This window comes from Hippopotamus amphibius, chromosome 4 (genome assembly GCF_030028045.1).
Source record: "Hippopotamus amphibius kiboko isolate mHipAmp2 chromosome 4, mHipAmp2.hap2, whole genome shotgun sequence".
NCBI classification, from domain to species: domain Eukaryota; kingdom Metazoa; phylum Chordata; class Mammalia; order Artiodactyla; family Hippopotamidae; genus Hippopotamus; species Hippopotamus amphibius.
The window spans coordinates 1,800,896-1,823,591 of record NC_080189.1 but is presented as its reverse complement, the minus strand read 5'-3'; the positions used below and the strand labels follow the sequence as shown (position 1 = coordinate 1,823,591).

Below are 22,696 nucleotides of genomic sequence, written 5' to 3'. Positions count from 1 at the left end.
TCCAACTTCAAATCGCCTGCAGAACCCGAGGCCGGAGCCCAGGCCAGCGTCCACCCTGGTCGGACCCTCCAGGGCCATGATGGCCAGAGCACATCACACAAACACGTTCTTATCCGAAGCACATGGACACGTGAGGTTGCAGAGAAAGGAGGCCGGCTCAAAGGGCAAGTAAATGCCCCAAAATGCGTCTATTTCAATGGTTTTCCCCCTACATTTCCCCAAAGCATGTGGAAGAAGCACATTTTGAACAAAGGGTTTATGCTAACATCTGGTATACAATGCAGGGGTTTCTTTCTGTCATCACACAGTGACGATGAGCTTGGGTGTATCTTAGTGGTGCTTTCAGCCCAGCAAGGGGCTCGGGCAGGGACTCCGCCCAGCCCTGTCTCCTGCGGAGCCCTCATCCTCCCTCACGCTGCACAGAGCTGAGCAGATAAACAGCAGTGATTTTGTCCTTCACATTCTCAACAATCACGCGAAAGTCACTGTGAATTCAGTCATTCCAAGGCTTTCAAGATGACTGATCAGAACTGCCTGTCCTAGAAAACGGGACATATGTCCCCCCAAATTTATGCAGCATTTTTCATACCCAGCTCTTCCCCCTCTCCCTTCCCCTCCTATCCAAACCCGACAGGCCTACTTTCAGGCGTGCCCCCCGATCCCACCACAATGAGTTCCAGGAGCCTGACAGGTGACCCACTGGTTAAACTCACTACCTCAGAGGGCAGTGCGAGCAGGAAATAAAGGTGCATTTAAGAATGATTGGGATAAAATGACAATATCCAAGCCACAAAAGGCTACTAACAGAAGCCAGGATACACTTCAGCTTTAAAGATGCTGGTCTTAAGGTTAGTCCTAAACCCGTGTTCCTACAGGCAGATTTAATTAGGAAGTACAGAGAAAGAGAAAACTCTTCAGATGGAAGTGGCAGGAATGGGACTGTGGGGACAGGAACGTGATGCTGTGCTTGGGGCAGGAGAGACCCCGTTACACGGGAGGGAGGGTGACTTCCCTCACCGCCGATGCACCCGTCCTGCAGATGCCAGCTTCGAGGCCACCTCTTCTGGAAGGTTCCCAGGACCAATACTTGACTTGTGGGCTGTGCCCTTGAAAACAGGGCATTCAGCCGAGGCCACCTTCAGCCCTCACCCAGCGGCCCGGGGCACCCCTGCGTTCTCATTTATCCTGTTCCCATTCGAACGTTGGGATTTTTGTGTTTTCCTAATTTGGAAAACCTGCTTATCGTTCTGATTTTAAGACACTTTATATATCAGGGACGAGAATCCTTCTCATTTCTGTTTAAATTGTTTCTTCTGACTTTCTTAAAGTTTTTCTTTAAAAAAAAAAGCCACCTCTTTAGAAAGCCCTTCCCTGGGTGGCCAGCATAGCATGTCCTGGTCACCCCCATTACGTGTTTTCATGACTGCCCTTGTCACCACAAATATATGAAAATACACATCTGTTTGTCTCCCGTTGGAGTGTGAGCTGCATGAGGGTGCAGGAGTGCCCCGGTATACAGCAGGCACTCAGTCTGTACTCAGGGAGGGAAGGAAGTGATGGGGTTCAGGACATGCTGCCCCAAAACGTGGCACCTTGGCATCCTGACTATTTCAAGCTGAAGAAGTCAGAGAAAGTGCCAGAAGCAGGAAGGTCTTTCTGACCTCCCCTGAAGCCGTCACAAAACCCTCTCTCCATCCAGAGGAAAGAAGCATGTTTACCCCCTCCCCAGACTGAGAAGAACCCCACAACAGGCCTGGGTCAGCCACCCACAGACCTCACCCCCATCCCATCCCACCTCTCTACGCCTGCCCACCCGGCAGCAAATCTCAGCAAATCAGACCCTCAGGTGCCTTCCTTTGGGTCTCAGAAAGGTGTCACGTAAAACATTATACTACATAAATGTGTGTGCTTTTCCCTGTTAGTCTGTTGGTTTAATTTTCAGACCCAGTCAGGGACCCTAGGAAGGTCAAGGAAAAGGTTTTACTTCTCTTTACAAGGAAGGAGGGAGGGAGGACGAGGAAGGCGCCACTTCTACCTGAGTCCTCCAGACCAGCCCCCCATCTGTGAGCACAGACGGCAGGACGTCTGCTACGTCATGGGGGATGCTGGCGGCACCGCTTGGCTGCTCTGGGTGGCACCGAACGCACCAGTGACAGAACCCAAGACACAATGCTCTTCTTGTACTTTCCCCGTCAATCATCTGGGCCAATACTTCACTGACTTGAGTTTACTTCTTAATTTTCAAAGCTGGTCATTATCCCAGAAACACATCCTGAAATTTCACACCCCTGTGCTTCTTCTGCTGCAGCTTCATCTGTCTCAACCCAAAACATGTTTAAACCCCAGCAAACTCCCCAACCTTCACCTTTACCACCTGCATCACCTTTTCAGGAAGAGATACAACACGTAATTGAGAACAGTCTTCTACTCGGCCATCCTGGAATCAGCCCTCAACTTCAGGGTCTACACTTCTGACACTGCATAAAGGGAATTAGTCTGGAAATCAGCACTCAAAAAATATTTGCCTGTGGACTGTGGGCTCCCAGAGCGTGGTAACTTTTTCATCTTTATCGCCCAATTCCTGGCACGGAGATATTAGCTAATTCAACATCAGTCATTATTGAAGGATACAATTATTTTTATTGCCTCACACCAAAGCTCCCACTAAAACTTCAGGTCACGGACTAACAGCCCCCACCTTTTGAGCATCTCCTGTGTCTTAGGGCACATTTCACCAAACGTAACCCTCACAAGAGCGCTGGGAGACACAGGTCAGGGTGATGGATAAAAGAGATGAAGTAATGTGCCCAAGTTCAAAAAGCTGGAGAAGGACGGAACCAGTTTTCAAATCAGGTCTTTCTGATTTCAGACAAAAGTTAAAGATGAATGAGCTTTGCTGGTTAACTCTCAGTGAATCAGCACATCCTCTGAAACATGATGCCCCAGTCCCAGAATGTGTAACCTCAAGAGCAACAGAACTAACTGAGCTGAAAGCGCACCCTGAAGGCTGAGCTGGGAACACACACGCTGACGCGCGCCTCCAGCCTGAGGCCCACCTGCGAGCCCCGCGCGCTGGCTCCTCGGAGGAGGGAGCGCCGTTCCCCGTCCGGCCCCAAGGGGTCAATGACAGACCCGTGACGTGGCACACCAGCCGGTACACACGGTTACCTAAACACTTCCTTAAAATCGCCTTTCTTGAGCATGTGCGATTTCATGGAAACTGGAAACAAGTCACGAACAGGATCCGACCCTGACACTGAGCGTCTGCACGTGTGAGTCTGTGGATATGAAATCACATCTCCCATCCAGACTGTTCTTCCCGCCAGCCCGCGGTGACCCAGCACCGTCTCAAGTTCCGTCAGCGGGGCTCTGCCTTCTCCCCTGCAGGCTGCCTCCAGTCCCCCTCCTCTGGGTCAACCTCCGGCAGAGGTGGCCCTGCCAACGGTGTTAACTAATGAACTAGCCGACTCTGAAGCTGAATTACCTAAATAGGTGTTGCGTGCGGGGCCGTGTAGACTCAACCTTAGCCAACTGACAGGAGCTTAGAGAACGGCCCCGCATTCTCTAAGGCCAGGAGAGAGCTGCACTTTCTTGGGAAACGTGAAGAGTACTTTGCAGTGAAACTCTGGACCCGGGTGGGATGGCTAACACCTCCAGGTCGGAACGCCCCCCTGCTGCTGGGAGGTCAGCCGTCCATCCCTAAGGCGGTGGTGACACAGACGTGGGGGCGCGCCAGCCCCTCCTCCCCCAGTCTCAGAGCCAGGGCACTGCAGGTGTGGCCTCACGCCCCCGTCCCCAGGCTGCCCCTGCACACCCCACCTTGTCTGCACGGGGCTCTGCGCCTCGACGCTCCGTCTGAGGCCACCTGCAGCCTCGTCCCAGCTTCCTCACCGCGATGCCATTCCACGGTGTGAGCCCCATCGGTAGTGAGAGTCAGCACAAAAGCACCGCCGACGTTTGCTCAAAAACTCCTGATTCCTCAGCTGGAAAACAACCCCCCCCCCCCCCCCACTCACACACACACTCACACACACGTCTACATATTTTAAATCTACATAACTGAGAAAAGGAAACTTTGTTTTAAAACATCAATTAAAATCCCTCTTTACTTAAATTAAAATTCCTCTTTACTTTTAAGCGTACAAAACACTTTGGGGCTCCCCTTTTCATCTTATTGGCATATCTTGAAAATCAATTTAATTTTTAAATGCTCACTGTTGACAAATAGAGACCAAAGGAACTTGTGCTAGAAAAGTCATATTCAGACGAACAGCTGTAGGTGGCGGAAACCGCGTTGCTGAGGCTGAGCGCGTGAATGGGGTCCACGGCGGGAGAAGCCGCGGTGGGCTCTGGCGTCAACACCGCGGAGTCCCATGAAAGATTAATCGAGACAAGCAATCGATAGCCTCCCCAGCGCTAATAAGCGCCGCCTTGTTCCGCGGCGTGCTGAGCAGTTTATCATGTTTAGCCGTACGGAGATTTATAGGAAATCCATAGTTAAAACCAAAGGATGAGGTAATGCAGCACTTAGTAAATGAAGCACAATTAAAATTTATGCTCGAGACCATGCATTCCAAAGATCCGCAAAAATCAGTTTTGATGCCCCCTCCTTTTTTTAAAAATTAAAAAAAAAAAACAGAGTTTGTCATGTCACTTCCCCAGTGTCATTAGGGAAATAATTTTGTAAAGTGTGACACTATTCTAATGATTCTGTGCCTGTTTTGTGGTGGAAAGCAAGAAATGCTTTGGAAATTAATGAACTTTTTCCCTACTCTCTTTTTCATCCAGGGATCAACTTTTCCTGGACATTTTCTGGAAGTTCTGTAAAATACCTTTCAGGAGCACCCAGGTCTCTACTCTCCATCAAGCTGAGGGCTCAACCGGTCGTGCGAGAAGCTAAGTTAATGGGTAACTAATGGTTCATAAATTGCAGGTCTGGACTACTGGGTTACATCACTGAACTCTGTTCCGTGGCAGGTTATTAATTAAAAGCGTCAACTGTATGTTTTGTAAATTAATCTCTGAAGCAATATTATAATCACAAGAACATATCTAATCAAATAGATGGGCCTGCATGTTTTCTTAAATTCAGAAACATAAACTAACTGTAAGTAATTAAAACAAGGGGGGGCGGGGTTTCAAGTCTCCTTCAGTGTCAATGATCAGAAAGACCAGAAAATACACGTAAGACACCTGTGAAGTTGCTAGCTGAATCAAGGTTTAAAATGAAGATATATGAAAAATGTGAAAGGGGCCAAATGAGTCTGCCCCATACCAAACTGGGAGATGATACTTTTAAAATAGACACCGTGATAGATCCGTGAAGACCAGGAAGGAATTTCCTGGACAAAATTCTCGTGTTCATGATGCTTCCTAGTCCAGTTACAGTGTGAATTTTTTTCATCAGAACATCTGGGTGCTTAACGTGATACCAAAGCCTCGTTACCCACGGCTACTACCACGAGTAAGCAACCCCACACGCACACTGACCACACCCTACACGCTCGCCCGACCCTGGGCTCTTGCTGGAATTGACTGGAAATGCTTCTCTTGAGGTGTCCTGCAGAGGTCGTCTGACCAGACAGTTTGGACAGTGTGGCTCTCTCTCTACTCACAGCTCAGGTGGATGTGGCACCTGCCGGAAGTCGCTCAGCAGCACGCAGAGGGAACAAGCAGGCCTCAGAACAGAGGGCACGTGTCTTCCCACTGGAAGTCACCAGAGGACGGGCCGCACGTCAGCGACGTCGGTGAGCGTGCCTTCGCCTCCAAGTAACAGAAAACTCAACATGCCACGGCCGGGCTCCAAAGCTTCCTCCGCGGGCCCCTCCCTCCCTCAAGGCCGGCACCCACGGTCTCCACTTCAGGCTGCTTCTCTTGTGGTTGTAAGGTGGGTCCCAGCAGTGGCCTCGGCTCCACGCTCCCCTTCAGGAGATGCTACCAAAGCAGGAGAGATTTTCCATGACTCTCAGGAGCGAGGAAGACCTTGCCCTGCAGCCCCCAGCAAACCTCTAAGTGTCACCAGCCAACACTGCGGCACGTCCCCGGCCTACAGCACTCCACGGGAGCACTCGTGGAATCACACCTGCATCAGTCAGGTCCCCGGCTAAGGTCAGTCCCTCACGAGCAGAAGACCTTCCATGAGCTCCGCACACACATGGGTGGATGCAAAAAGCCCAGCGGATGCAAAACGCCCAGCGCACACGGCAGAGGGTCGCGCTCAGCAGAGGGCCAGCGGGAGAGCCCGCGGGACTGCATCACCACGCCTCGGCATTTCGGTCCCTCTGCGCGTGCGGTTAGTTGCCTGCTGGCCCAGCCAGGTATGGCTCAGTGATTTAATGACATCAGAAACAGTAACTAATTATTAAGGTACAGAGCAGGTCACAGCCTCATAATCATAGGATAATTATCTTTGCTGTGTAAATCACATGGTTTTGATGAAATACAAAAGTTGCGTGGCAAATAACCATCTAATTACACAGCAAGTTCAATGTAATTATTCCTAAGTAATCTATCAGAATATAAAATCACTACTCCACGTGGCTGTGAAGATCCATTTGCTGCCAAAAGTTTCACAGGGCTACTGAACGTCTTGTAAAAGGAAATGGTGCTAAAATGGCAGAGTGTGAAAAAAACAGAAGAGTTGTTCCACTGTTTGTTTTGTTTGGGGGGTTTGTTTCGTTTTTACCAAATAGGGCAGTACGTCTTTCCATTAGAGTTCAATTAATGGCAATTTAGAACACAAACACACACAAAAAGCCACGTTGTGGGGGAAAAAAACAACTAAAGGAACATGAAGAAAAACAAATACACAAAACCTCAGATTTAAAAAAAAAAATAAGAAAACCAGTCTGTAATCAAGAAGGCAATCTAGTAAATGGCTGAACAGGTGAGGGCCACAATTACTGAACTGCCACTAGGATTTTCAGAATTTCAGGATGCAAAAAACACTCTCCCATGTCTGCCCCGAGGAGAACAGTGGCCAGATCTTCACAAGCCTCTCACTGTTAAAATTACTTACAAAGGAAAGCTCGGGGCTGACTACTGCTATTTCCATCAGAAGCCAAACACATACCGTCTTCACCCTGGATTCGTTCGTCCACGAAGCAAGAGCAGAGCAAGTTTCATCAAAAAATGACCACCTGCCAGTACCCATGCCCATTTGGACCAGTGAAAAGAATTCACGAATTTGTTCAGACTGATGGCGTCCATACTCCCCGCTCTGCTGTCATTTGTTTCCTCCTATTCCTCATCGGCTTTTCCCAGTTATTTTACATGCTCATTTCCCCACCTCACAGATATAATACAGACTGGCTTTCGCTGACTTTGGATTCCAGAAGTTTCGTACATTTGCCATACGTTTGAAAGCCTTTATGACCGTCTCCTCTATCCTTTAACGGCATGGCCGTCACATAAACATTAGGTTCAAACGTCAAGTCAGCCAACACGGAGCAAGCAGTCAAGGTGAGGAGGAGAAGGAGGGTGGGAGAGGCGGGGGGAGGATGTAAGACGCAGAGGGGGCAGGATTCTCGCTTCTGGGAGGACCACGGGGGAAGCGCCGCTCGTGGTCCAGCGCAGTGAGTCCTCCGTCAGGGCCAGCGTGTGGGGCCCTCGTGGGCCCTGATTCGCTTCTGACTTCTTTCCTCCTGCTGCTTGGCCAGAGGAGCCCGCAAGTCCAGGCACAGGCTGACGGAGGGCAGGGCTGCCCCCAGGCCTTCCTTCAGGTAAAGACACCGAGGGGCTGTGGACACTACTGCCGCCTACGCATCCTGGATGTTTCTTTCCTTTTCAGTCTATGTTTCCTGAAGTTCAAGATCTCCGTTGTCACCGGGGCTCTCCCGTGAGCATGACAGGGAAGGGCTCTGACCTTGCCCTTCGGGGGTGCACTCCAGCCCCTCTGTACCTCATTCCCGGCCCCTGCCTCCCACCCAGACACCCCGGGCTCCTTGCAGTGGGTGCTGCTTCTTCTTGAAGAATTCTATCCCACGTTACACTCTTCCTTCTGCTTACATCTCCACGGGATGTAACCTGACTGCCACTGCACCCTCCTGCCCAGAAACCCTCCCCGCTTCCTGCACACGACACTGAGCTTGTCCACTTTTGCCCCTTCGTGACTCCACATCGGGGACGGCGTGTTCCAGCCCCGACGTGGGTCTCCGGCCACCACTCCTTCCCAGCTTCCCTGCTTCCCCAGCCACCCACCCCCCCACCCCCCGGGACCTGCTGGCACCTGAGAAGCCCCCACCGTTCTTCCTTCACTCCTGTCACGAGTCTGAGATTCCCGCTCCGTCTCTCGACGAGCCTCTTTCATCCCTCCGTCCCTCTGTTCCAGTTACCACCCTCCCCCACAGCCTCATGCTGCTTCCCGACAGCTCTGGACAAGCAGGTACAGATAACAGACTTATCTTCCTAAAGGTACTACCTTGATTCTGTAGCTCCGCCACTCCAACATGTCCCCCAAAGTCCCCTCCATCTAAGGTTAAAGCTCAAACACGCTACACACACGTTAGCCATTTCATCTTGATGTCACCTCTTCCGTCAACAGTCTTCAAGTTCCTTTTCCCATGAAACTGACTTTGACCATGAGGATGTATATTAAACACCTTCTTCACTGAAATCTTGTTGAACTTACTGTCTGTCACGTCATATGGTTGGTATCTGGTTACGTACAGACCTGTATTGATGAAATGGTTAACCTAAAGCTTATTCTTCATTATTCTTACTGCTAAACATATAGTAGGTATGTAACAGCTGTTAAACACTATTTGATCTGTTCAACAAATATTTCTAGAGACCTGCTAAGTCACCGGTATTGTGCTGAGATACAAGGGTGTACGAGGAAGACATGACTCTCCTTTTAAGAGGTGAATGCTGTGACAGGGAAGCCCACGCACCCTGGGGGCCAGAGGGGGACCCTGGGCCTGGAGAGACACTGCAACACAGACACGTTCAACATCCCACAGCCAAGTGGTCCTTGCCATCACTATCTCAGCATCGAGAAGCCACCTGCCCCCCAACCTCTGTAAACTCCTCTTTTAGCAACTCTGGTCATTGGTGTAAGAAACCAAAAAGGTTAACGGTCAAAAGGTGCAATGGTTACATTAATTTTTATGCAGAACTTTGAAAATCAGAAATACAACTACGTAAAAAGTTGTGATTTTTCTTTTGACTTTTTGAAAGCCCTAGACCCGTATTTCTTCAACCTGGAACATTTCCAGCGAAACACAAATGACAACAGCCAGCGGCGCAAACTGCGACGTAATGACCGCGAGCTTGCCCCGCCCCAGCCGAGCGCCCGCTTCTGCTTCCCGGGGTGACTTACCCAGAGGAGGGCTTTTTGGAAGCGTGAATGGAATCCAACCACACAGCCCCTAAAACACTAACAGAAACCACACAGAGTAGACAGCGTGCTTCTGATGGGTTTACAAAGTGAAAGTCAAATTCTGCAGCAGTGCATCCGTGACATCGGGTCTGGTACGCTGATCGCGACGCCCGCTGGGAAGGAGGTGGGAGCTTTGTTTCTGAAAAATGTCACCTGCATGGTGAACAAACGTGAAAGTCGTGCCTCCTCCCCAAGAAACGTGTCCTCAGACACAGTTTACTCAGCATAAACCAACAGATCCTGCGCACCTCCTACGGGAAAGTCGCTCTGTGTCGTATGACGTTGCAAATAGTGTTTTCTTTCACAGGGCTCATCTCAACTCAACTAAAACCATCTGCACCGCTTTCCCAGTAACGTCCGTCTCCTAGACTGTAACCTGAACCCCAAGGGATGGGGACCACTTCTTCTTGTTCATCATGTCATTGTCCAGCGCTCAGCACGCTAACCTCTGTTGACTAAAAACCACAGGTGTGCCAAGTTTCAAGGTGGGGGAGGCACATTTAAAGAAATACAAGACGACACCCTTGTCCCCAAGGAGCTTACAGACCCAGCTGGGTAGACAAGACATCACAAAAGATAAGGCAAAAGATAACTTGCGGAGTAGATTTAGTGAAGATAAATGATAAACGATTTAGATAATAACTTCACAGAGATTGCACACGTTACTACAATATGTATCTTTGTGCATAAAGCCTTATTGTGCGGAATTACATTCTTATCTAATACTCTCAGAATTGGAACGATTTGGTAGTATTCTATAGAAAAATAACATTAACCCCCTTTATGAAAAAAATTAATTAAAAAATAGTAATATTTGGAATGTCAAACTTCCTGGTTTTAAATGTTTGTAAGATAAATTATTTAAATGGATGAAAAAACAGACAAAGGTAAAGGACTTTAAAACAATTCCTTACCACTCAAGCATTGTTACTACTCCAATGTGTAAAGAACTTAGAAGGTCCCCTCCACCCCGCCCCACCCCACCACCATCCTGAACCAGAAAAAAGTTGAACTAATGGAAAATCAATTACCTTTCTTGGATCCATCAGAAAATTGAGGTCACAGGGAAAACCACTGCCCAGAAAAATGGAGACACAAGAGTCAAAGAATCCCAGCAAGATGAGCCTACCTGGAGAAGCACTGCAGCTATAACTGGTGGGGACACCGAAATGTGGTGTCAGTGCCAGGGCTACAGGTGGACTCGCTGGAGAGGAGAGATTCCTGGGGCCACAGTCTCAGGGGACCCCACACTGTCACGGGTGGTACCTCCAGGAACACCCCCAGATTCTCAGGTGAAGAGCCAAGAAAACTCTCCTCTCTTTCTGGCGGAGGAAAGGAGGAAGGAATCATTTTGTAAAGACACCCAGAGTGCTCCCCATTACAAAGGTCTACTCTGCCGGGAAAAGACGTAACCTACCTGGGAGAGGGTGACCACCATCCCACCCTCTCCGGCCTTCCTGTCTCACCTGAGGAACACGGCAGAGGTCAGGAGCTATTTACAGGGTCTACTTACAGAAAAGCAGAGCGTCAGAGAAGGAATAAAAGAAGAAAAGTAAAAGAATTTTTTTCTTATTCTTAATTGATGTCACAGATAAATGTTTGTTCAAAGTCATCATATCAGGTGATGCCAGTATATGGAGAAATGCAGTGAATGACAGCTATGTCACAAGGGATGGGCGGGAGGCATCAGGGTATCAGGAAACTTAGTTAATTTAAAAGGTACCTGCCCCCCTCGTGAAGCAGTATAGTGTTACCTGAAAGCGAACTTAGATGAGCTGCAAATGTATGTTGCAAACTGTCCGGCATCCACTGAAGAAAAATTTAGAGGTGAGTATAATTAATGTGCTAAGAAAGGATAGAAAATGGGATTGTATAACATTTCGATCATAGATGATCAATTAAAACCAGAGAATCACTATCTAATCACTGTCTCACAGACAACTGTATTCCCTGGAATGAAGGTCTTCAAAATAATCCTACCTCAGGGACCCTAACCCTTCTGAACGTTACGGCGCTCACAACCTGGCAGGCGACTCGGCACCCAGTCTGAGGATGGGGCTGAATGTTTGGAATGAGACCATCCCAGCAGCCCAGCCTCGAGCGGTCACCAGGCAAAGACGGCGGCAAGGTCGGCGGCGCGAGCGTCAGGAAATCCGGGCTCCAGGTCTGATCCCCTGCTGATTAGCTAATAATTAGCCTACGCCAGTTTCTCCACTCCTCTAGCCTCGTTTTAATCACTTTTAAGGTGAGCCAACATACTGTAAACAATCTCTAACAGTCTTCCCAAGTTCACAATTCTTGAATTCTAAATGGATGAAAACAATACGACAATTCCCAAATGTACACAACTGTGCTGCGCGATTCGAGACTGTAGGTGAGTGTGCGGACAACGCGGAACACAGTCAGGCAAGTTCCCACAGCCTTCATTAACACTGCTTTATAATTCGAAAGCCAAGTGGTAATTCTTGTTTATCAAATGTAAACACAACGTACATAAAAACAGCCCATTCCACACCACATCTGTTACCTCTCTTCAGTCCTAAACTTACTTCAGTTTTAATGAGCACCATGTTCTCGATAATGAGACAACTTTCAAACTTCTCCACTCACTTATCCTGAATTCCTGACTCTTGATTTTACTGGTTTAAAGCCAAGACTCCTACCACACCACCAGAGCCTACGACATCAGCATGGCCTATGACATCACCATAGCCTATGACATCACCACAGTACCAAGAGTCCAGTCACAGGCACCACTTGTCACTAAACTCTGCACTGTACTCGCTGGTAAATGCAGTACCTCATTTACTCCTCATCACAGACCTATGAAGTAGGTACCACCCATATTCAATCCACAGAGAAACTGAGTCTCTGAGGGGTCAGGTGGCTTGGCCCCTGTCATCAGTCTACTACACTTCAGGGCCAAAATTCAACTTCAGTCTCCCTGAGCTCACACTGTGCTCTTGCCACCCTATCAGAGTTTTCAAATGTCTTTAGTAGCAGGACCCCTTTCTGGAAAAAAAATGTACATGGAACCTCAATATACAACACAAATAACTGCAACAGTATATTGGACTTTTATAAGATACAAGTAAACACACTCGTCTCATTATAGTAAATCAAGGAGCGTAATACTGAATTCTGCTAAGATGTAAAATCAAGCATCACTGTTATGTTAGCAATTTTTCAGGCTCTGCATCCATTTACTCTTGTATTTTGTTTTGGTTGCAGAGCTCCCAACACAGCTGAAAAAAGAGTGGGTTTTTAACACTTTTTATGTTGCAGTCGCAGGCTACTCTTCAATCAAACTGATCCAGAAGTTTGAAGGATGATGAGTAGGAAACTATAAAAATAAGAAAAGCCCCAGACTTACAGTACATACCACACTAACCTAAAATACAAGGGCATGATGCCAAGATGCCAACCCACTTGGTGTTACACCATGGCTGACGGGCTCTCCCTCAGTCATGTCCAAATCAACACTCCAGAGCCTGCCCCACCTTTCACAGAGCCTGTAGGAAAAAAAAGAAAAGAAAAAAAATCATTTAAGAGGTGAAACTTTTAGAATTAACAATAAAGCTATAGAGTTATAAGAAATGCCCCCAAGTGGCAGGATATTCTTTATTTTAAAGTCTTCCCAAAAGAAGTGAATCTGGAAGCGTAAATCAGTGTCCTAATGGTTTGATATCTTCCAATGTATCAAAATATGGAATATTCTGCAATTTGAGGATGTTATTTTTACCACTATTTTTAAAAAGGCCTTAAGGAAGAAACTCATAGACACAGAAAATAAATTTATGGATACCAAAGGGGACAGGGGAGGAGCAGGATAAATTAGGAGTTTGGGATGAACAGACACACTCTACTATCTGTAAAACAGGTAACCAACAAGGACCTACTGTATAGCACAGGGAACGATCCTCAATATTTTGTAATAAGCTATAAGGGAAAAGAATCTGAAAATGAATGGATATATGTGTATATACATACAGAACATATATATAAAGAATATATATACGTTACTGAATCACATATATAAAGAATATATTAAAAGAATATATATATAACTGAGTCACTGTGCTGTACACCTCAAACTAACACAACGTTGTAAATCAACTATGCTTCAATTTTTTTTACAAAGAGTTTAAATTTTACATGAAGATATATATTCATATTCACAGCACTAACGCGCCCTGCCTTGGTGTTGTGGGGTTGGTCCTGATTGGAACACGCACAGGAGGGCTTTCTAATTTCCAACACTCAAACAGGACTGTCAGGATGTGATGAGCTTTTCAAATGGAACCAATGACCTTGTTTTATCGGTTGCCTCTCCTTTTGGGGAAGATAACACAGCACTGTTGCACTGGGTATTTTTTCACCGCTCCCTTTGAAGTGCAGAGCTAAATTGATATTTTGTAGGCTATCAGTGGCTTGCCAAGTGTCAAAAGTAAAACAGCAGAGTAATTGATTCCAAGAATTATCTTAAATAATATATAGTTTTAGTGCTGAGTAATTTATTAACAAAACTACTAATGCCTAAGATGTTTTTGTCAAGTTTTGCAAAAGTGGCATAAATGTTTAAGATGCCCTCCACACAGGCTGACTGCCAGGAAAAAGCAGTCCCATTACATAGGACTTCATGGAATATTTATAAGACCCAATTTAAAACGATTCCAGGCAGTCGGCCAAAAGTGCAAGATACTTGCTTCGTTTTTATCATTTAAGCATTTTATGAAATTCAACAAAACAGAAGAGAATTTGAATAATTTTAGGTGCCCCAATAATACTTTTCTTGAGACTGTTCAATACGTTCTTAGATATACACTACACAGTTATCCATTTCCTCCCAAAGATTCCTTATGATGTCTTATGAGCTTACTCATGCTGCAAAAAAATAGTTGGTTCTTGATGAATTTTTTAACCAACATACGCAAGAAAGCAGAGGGATGGCATGAACAGGGTCCCAGGATGTGAGCACTGGAATTATTAGACGACTGGGGGAATTGCACGTGTGAAAAGTCACAGTGGACAAAGCCCATAAACAGGACAACCTGCACTGCCCAGCGAGGGGGCAACTGCCGCCAGCTTCGACCCGCAGCACCACCCTCCTCGAACAAGACGCGTAAGACGACGAGGCCTCCGCCAGAACCGGACCGCCCTGGCCCCCGACCTCGGACGTCCAGCCTCCAGAACCACGAGAAGAAACGTCTGTTGTCGAAGCTGACCGTCAGCGGTACCTTGTTCCATCAGCCTAGCTGATGGATACAGACGGAAACAAAGGATCCTGACATAGAAAACAGTGAGGTGCGATGTCGTTCTACAACCCGGGGCCTTCATAAACTTCCTGGGCCATTCTGATCTACAATAATGTTGGATGTTTTCAAATAGGCCATTTTCCAACTATTTTTATTCTTAATAATTGTCTTTGCTACTCTTGGCCCTTTTCATTTTCAAGAAAGTGATTTAAATCTTTAACTCAGCCTATCAATTTCCATAAAATATTGCAGAATTTTTATTGGAATTGCATTGAGTCTACAGATGTATTTGCAAATGGTGACATTTTTACAAAAATGTGGTTTCCATTCCATGGATATGGCAAGTCTCTCCACATGGGAGGGTCTTCCTTAATTTATTTCAGTGAGATTTCATAATTCCCAGTATATAGATCTTGCACCTCTTCCACTAGATTTATTGTTGGGTATTTCATGTTTGTGATGCCACTGGTAATTTATTAAAGGTTTATTTCTAATTATCTAATGACAGTGCATAGAAATGCAAGTATTAACCTCAAACCCTGTACTTGTTAGACAGTTCGCCTGTGGATTCTTCCGATTTTTCTGTGTACAGTTCTCAGTACAATATCTGAACACATTGCATCCACTCTCTGAACTATTTTCTATCTGCTGAGTGATTTCCTCAGTGGCAGTGATGACTCTACTATTTAAAGGAATATTTAGGAATTATGCTTCCAGTTTACTTAAATGAGATTACAGTACATTAGGCGAAGTCGACTTCTTCCCGGCCCACCCCACCCTCAGCAGATTGAGCTACACGGCCTTCCTGCAGGCGTGGACAGCACACGGTGCCCGCATCCATCTTTCTGAAACCATCTCTCCGTGAGATCATCTTCCCCTCCCTTGTCTTTCTCTTGTCCTGAAAATAAGGCCGGTCCTCTTCCATTCTGTCTCCTCAGTACCCACAGGGAAGATAATAAGCTCTCAAATATCTACGGAACCAAACGGCTGAGCTAGGTTGAGTCCAAAATATCCAAGGTTTTCACTACATGATCTTATTCCATCTTCACAAAAACATGTGAGGTACGAAGAGCAGGTGTAATGAATAACCAGGTTACAGGAAACTACAGGTCAAAACACTGGTTAAGTGGGAGCTGCCCACAGTTATGAGCTTGGTCTGGGGTAGATCCAGGGCCCGGGGGGCACATGCATGTCCTCTTCTGGGCTGTGTCCATACACACATGAAAATGCTGAATGTACGACACGGGGTCACATTTCTGTGTGGTCTGCACATCTAACCTATGCACATCACTGCCCCTCGCACCCAAGTCTTCAGTAATAAAGGGCGTTTTAGCAGGCAGACATGCAGCGTGAGACTGGTCACCGACAGATCTCTGCCACACGTCACGGGGGAAGCAACAGGCCTGCTGTACCCAACGAGTTTGCATCACGTGCTTGTATTTATATATTTATGCAAATCTCTGAACTGTTATAAATATTTAAATTCATATACAAATTTTCATTCCTTTGCTTCTTCTCTGGACTTCCAAGGTTCCCACTACCACCCACTTGTGACAAGCTTAGCGTGACCACTCCCGGGATCGGATCAGGCTCCCATTTCCAGTGACTTCTATTCTCACCCCAGCACAGCATGAGAACACGTTTGTGAGAGAGCACAAAGTGCAGTCAGCTGCCTTCCACCTGCGTGCAGACCACATTTTGCTTCTTAAATCCAAACTGTACACAAGCCTCACGTTCTGTTCTCGCTACATCCAAACTAGTGAAATCCAGTAACTTACGGCTGCAGTTTAATTAACAATGCTGTGCCGATGTTAATTTCTTAGGTGTTTTTCTCAGTTTTGATGATTATGTGATGTTTCTATGCTCACGCCCGAGGGAGCCAGGTGAAAGATACACGGAGACTCCAGAGCACTGAGCAACTCTTCTTTAAGTCTGAAGTCACCTCAGAATAAAAGGTTCAGAAAAACAAAAACACAGGCTTTGGGTCTGGCCTGGAGATGAGAGCCGGGAGGTAAGAGGTCGCCTGCTTTCTGGTTCAGGACCTGAGGGACGCTGGCCCCCTGCTGTTCACAAGGAACAATGCTCTACTTACTGAGACGACACTGGCATCTGCAACAAACAGTCCCCAACATTTCTGGGGCTTAACACAAAAAACCGTGTTTGTCCCTCCAACTCCAGCCAGCTCCGCGTCTTCACTGTACGGCTGCCGGGGTCTCTTATAGGACAGCATTCGCAGTGGGGGGGAGTTCACACACCAGCCCCTGAGTTTTGTGGTCAGGCTGGAAGCAAACCCACCACTTCTGTTCTAATTCCATCGTTACCACCGCGTCACGGGGCCACGCCCGACTGAACGGAAGCACTTCCCCTGAGTTCGGGACAAAACCAGGGAGATGTGACCAGTGCTAGGGGCCCTGCCCCTGACCCCTGACCCCAGGACTCCCTTACCAGCCAGCACAGCCCCACCCAGACGGAGGTGGAGACCTTCCCCGGGCCTGCCGGAGGCTGTTGCAGTGGAGTCACAGTCACCATGGGAGGTCACCAGTCTGAAGCTCTGGTCCGGGTCAAAGGGTCAGTAGTTAGGATGCTGCAGAATCACCATCAGCCGCACGTGGCTGGCCATCTGCTCGGGCGGCGAGTCAAGAGCCAGGGTGAAAATCGCCTCTGCGGGGGCCAGCCACAGGGACGGGAGGCACCGAGCCCCTCCCCCGTGCCAGGCTGCGACACACTGTTACTGGTTTAACGCTCATAGCCACCCTGTGAATCCAGCACCAACGCACCCATTCCAGGACTGAGGAGCCCAAAGTGACACATCCTGGGACTCCAGAGAAGCATAACAAGACGGTCCCTGGAGCCGTGGCCTCACACACGGGGCTTCCAGCTACCACGCGGGGCGTGCAGAGCCCGAGGCCTCCTGTCCACACCTGCCCCCGGGGACCCAGCTCCATCTCTGCGGGGTCCAGGCTGCCTTCAAGTAGCTGGCCCCAGCACAGGTGTCCATCCCTCGTACTTAAAAGACCTGCAGATCCAGAGCCCTTCGCCTCAGGACCCCCACAGAGCACCTGGCCTGAGGTTCCCACGAGCAATGCTAACCACCTGCTGGAACACTGGGCCCAGGATACCCCCCTTGTCATGACTTTAAGCCCTTTTTGGTGAACCCCCAACTTTGGCAACTGAAAACCCCAACTCCCCAACTTTACTTACTTATTGGAGGTAATTTCCTTTAAAAACAACCAAAAACCCTACTGAATGGAGAAGAAACTCAGTGTCCACATCGTATATTTCGACCCTGGCTCTCCTGCATCTCTGACACCTGCCAGTGCAAACCCAAACACTTGTATTTGGAAAGTAAAACAACTGAAGAGACAGCCTGACCAGCACCCTCGTTTTCCCTTGGGTCCCTGTGATGCTTCTTCTCTTTAGAATTAAGTCCTTTGGGCTTTCTATCCCCTTCTCAGGACCAAAGACTCCCCACAAACTGCTCTAGGAACTGGAGTCCTTTCTTTCTTGCCCTTTCTTTTCTCCTAAAGAGGGAGGAGCAGCTGGGAACTCCCTGGAGGTCCAGTGCTTAGGACTTGGCACTTTCATCATCTTGGCCCAGGTACAATCCCTGGTCGGGAACTAAGATCCCACAAGCTCCAAGGCGAGGCCAAAAAGAAAAAAAAAGAATAGAAAAAAAAAAAGGACGGCCTCTTTCAGGGCCCCCCATCACGCCCCCCATCAGCCCCAGACCACGAGCCAGACAAGCTCCCCCTGTCTCACAGCAGTGATGAAGGTGAGACTATGACCACTGCGCCGGGCGCGGGGGCCCCAGGGATGTGCCGTCAGCCACTCACTAGGCAGCACTTACTCACCACAAGCGCTCAGACCTTGAAAAGGACTCCCATTCCTGAGTAATACTTGCTCCCACGCTAATTCAATCTTGGAAAAACCCAGTTTCCCTCCCAAGAAACACAAGTGAGAGAAAGAAGAGCAAGCTTTCAGCCAAAACAAGTGGGAAGAAGGCTCTAATTCCGTCTTGACTCACTTCACAGACCTTCCGATTTAGGGATCTGAAGAGGGCCTGCCGCTTCACTTGTTTGTCCCTGTGACTTACGACAAATGCAGCTGACAACAAGGAAGCACTTTCTTTGTCCCCACATCAGTTAATTTAAAGGGGACATGTTTACTAGCAGCTTAGTCTGTTTCGTGCAAATACTCTTACATTCTTTTCCTCCATCAGAAACAAAGCCTTCAAAAAAATCACAGGGAAACTTGCAAAGTCATAAGCCGGGCTTCACAGCCACGTGATGGCTGTGTGCATCTCAGCTGCACACACATGCCTCGCTCAGCTCCTAAACCTCCTCCCTTTGTGAAATGTTAAGGCCACAAGCTGGCATTTTGAGTGCTGGTCTGTATTTTTACAACTTTGCATAAACAATAAAATACCAACAGAAGCTCACTTTAACCCAAAGAAATTTCTTCCTCTGAGAATCATCTGAAAGGAAAGCAACTTTTACGTTCTGCAGAAAATTGACAATAAACTTAATTAAACTTGACGCATTTAATAAGTAAACAATTGCTTGAAATTTCACAAGCAGAACAGATGAAGTTGTTTTCCATTAGCCATTACGTAGTTATGTCAGGAAACATTCGATTCTACCAAAGTAATCATCTGTGTCGAAATGTTAATATCAGATTTGCAAAAGAAGTACAGTATAATTTTAATACTGTACTTGCTTATTTTACTTTAAATACAGAGTAATCTTTTAAATTGAATCTAACTATAAAACTTCCATAAAATAAAAATGCATGATCTCATAAAATCAAATCAGTCTTTAATTGTAATAATAAAAATTACATTTAAGTAATGGTGTCTCTGAGTTAATAGCTCCATAAAATAGCAGCTGAAAAGTCAATCTTTGCTACCTGAGCAACTATTCCTTTAACATTTCTGTACGTAAAAGATGAGCTTCTGATACACACTCGGCAGAACTCTTGTTTGGAGTGAATCCCTAACCCAGCCCAGCAGGAGGTGGTGACAGGGACGTCACAGAGCAAAGACCAGTTCCCTTGGTCTCTGAAGGGTTTACTCATTTTAACTCAATTCCAGAGTAAAGTGGCAACATTAAACCAGGAAATGTTAAGAAAAAAATCTGTGCCAGCATTATACTTATCGACAAAGATGGAAGTAAATGTTCTATTGTTGTTTTCACTGCACAGTAATACCTGCCCAGTGTTACACGCTGTTATTGCTTATTTGTGGATTATGGGGTTTATAAGCCTGATCTTCATTTTTCAATGCATCATGAAGCCAGCCAATGAGGAAACTCTACAGACGAAACTTATTTCCAAGAAAGGCTTCAACTTGTTTAAATCTTCAAGGTAACAAATGTTACTCCTGTGTCTCAGAGGAGACTCTCAGCAAGTTGAAAAGCAGCCCATGGGATGGGAGAAAACGTTAGCAAATCATATGTCTCATAAGGGATTGATATCCAGGATATACAAAGAATTCCTAAAACTCAACAAAAACAAACAACCCAATTTCAAATGGACAAAAAAAAAGGAGCTTGTCTATTAAAAAGTTAATTCACCCTTTCCAAGGTTTCCAATTTTTATATCCACCGAGTTACTGAGCAAAATTATTTGCAAAAAAGAGGAGTAACTAGTGACTCTGATTTAAATCAATAGCAGAAGGCTGCTCTCTGAACTACCTGGTCCGTACTGCAAGAGGATGTCTTTCTCAATTATTGAAAATTAAAGGACAATAGGGAATGATGTGATGACCCTTGAGCAGGGCACGCAAGGACACCCAGTCTAGCCCTAACCACCTCCCTCAGTCTCCAGGAGGCCTTGAGGGAGTGAACCTGGGAAACAGTGACCAGGCCAAGTGGAACTTCCTCTGTCCCTGGCGGTTGGCCGCCAACCCTAGCGTACAGCCCAGTAAACTGAGTTGGATGTGCAGATGCCTTGTTTGGCAAGCTACTTGGGAACAGATGACTTTAAAGCAGTGAAATGCCACAGCTGCTTCCTTATTCTCTGCCTTCACCCTCCCCACCCCCAGCTTCAACTGCGGAACCGCAGCCTCGACCTGACTGACCACCGTGACACAAGAGAGGCGGGTCCAGTCCCCATGTCTGCGGCCAGGAGAGCAGGCTGTCTACCCACCGGCCACCATCTCTGCTAACGGGGCCTGATTTCTGCCCAGCACTTCATTCCCAAGGATGAAGGACTACAGTTTCCACCCTCCCTGGAAACTAGAGACTGCGTTTGGGCTGAAGATGCCTGAGGCACAGGCGGTGCCTGAGGCACAAGCTCTGATGGGCGGCCCCGGCAGCTGGAAAGGGCCTCCTCCTATTTCCTCTCTCCTTCCCTTCCTCTGACAAGAAAGACAGCTGCAGCTTCAGACGCTATTTTGGACAGTGACCATGACCTTGAGACTGCAGACCGTCCAGCAACGCGCAGACGGAAGGTCCTGAGGTCACCCCATGCGGTGGGGCTGCCGCAGCAGCCTGTGCGCCAATTTCTCGCGCGTGAAAGCGACCGTAACCTGAGCTCCGTCACTGGCAGGGCCAGATCTTCCCAAGGGCGTCCCCACGCCACCGCACCCCGGCCACCTCCCGTGGAGAAGCAGAAACTGAGCCCACGCCGCCCCGCGCGCGCGGGGCGGGGGCGGGGAGGGGGCAGGGCTGCCCAAGGACCCCCCACCCCCCGCCCCCACCGCCTCCGGGGCTGCTCTGGGAAAACGCCCAGCAACACCTGCGGGCCGCCCCGCGCCGCCTGCGTCCCACCTGCGGGGCCGGCGTCTTCTCCGCCCGGCGGAATGAAGGAAGCAGAAGGCCGTGAGGATCGCCTCGAGATACGTGGTAAGTCCCCTGCCTTCTGAAACGAGCGTTATTCTTCAGCGTGGACGGCCACGTGCGGTGACTTCTGGCAACATCCGGAGGAGAAAGTGACTCCAGCCGGGACGCGGACCCGCCGCGGAGAATGCCGGCGCAGACGTTTAGGAAACAGGCGGGGCTGACAGCAGCCGTGGGAACACGGCGGGCGACACGCGTGCAGGCGACACACGTGCGGGCCACACGCGCCCCGCGTCCAGGGCCCCGCGTCCCGCCCCACCCGCTGACGGCACGCCACGTCGCGCCACCTCACGCCACTTCGCGTCGCGTCACGCCACGTCACGTCACGTCACGTCACGCCACGTCACGTCGCGCCGCCTCACCACGCCTCACCGCACGGCCTGCCGCGCCTGCCGCTGTGGCCCCGAAGTCCCTGCGTGCGCTGGCTTCCGCGGTTCCCGCCCGGCGGCCCGCGTACGGGTGTCATCCGCGCTGGTCTAACCCCTTCCCCGTCAACAGTCACGCGTGACGCGTTTGGACTGGGAGCAGGTCTCCTCCTCGCGCCTGCGCCTTCCCTGCCGAGCCTTGACGTGAACCCGCTCTGCCGGCAAACGCCCGGAGCGGCTCGCGCGCCCGGCGCAGGCAGGTGGGCCGGGTGGGGGCTGCGGCCCCGCGGGCACGCGACCCCCGAGCCTCCGACGGCGCGGCCCCCCGGAGACGGAGCGCTGTCCCGGGCCGCGACCTGCGACGACGCTCGGCCGGGCCGGCGGAGGCGAGCGAGCTGCGCGCGCGGGCCCTGGCCCCGGACAGGACGGCGCGGCGTGCAGGGCGCCGAGGGCCGGGCCCACCGCCGCCGAGAGCGCGAGGGAGCAGGGGCGGCCCTGGGCAGGTGGCCCGGGAGCAGGCCTGGCCCTTCGTTCTCGGAGCGACGGGTGTACTCGCAAACAGGGCAAGAGGACGCTTGCATTTTTAAAGGATTCTTCCCAACGTTGGAAAAGGAAGGCCGGGGGCAGGAGCGGCGGCGGGGCGGGCCGACCCCAGCTTCCGCGAGGCCGAGGTCGGCGCCGGCCCCGCGTCCCCACAGGACCGCACGGCGCCGGCGGCAGGTGCGGACGCGCAGGCGCGTGTCCCATGCAAGGCAGGCACGTGTCCCATGCAAGGCAGGCACGGATGCCCGGGTGGGAGCCAGGGGAGGCCAGACCCGGGGTCCTGCCCTGCCGGGGTCAGAGGGTGCGAGGCGGGGGGCG

At 49.2% G+C, this 22,696-nt stretch overlaps 1 long non-coding RNA gene across 1 annotated transcript in view; it reads right to left on the bottom strand.

Annotated features, from left to right (window-relative positions):
* Positions 1-21,722, bottom strand: part of LOC130851729 (uncharacterized) — a 30,996-nt gene extending 9,274 nt beyond the window's left edge. Inside the window, exon 1 of the long non-coding RNA XR_009053261.1 lies at positions 21,402-21,722. This is a non-coding gene — a long non-coding RNA (uncharacterized LOC130851729). The remainder of the gene's footprint in view (positions 1-21,401) is intronic.
* Positions 21,723-22,696: the final 974 nt, after the last annotated feature.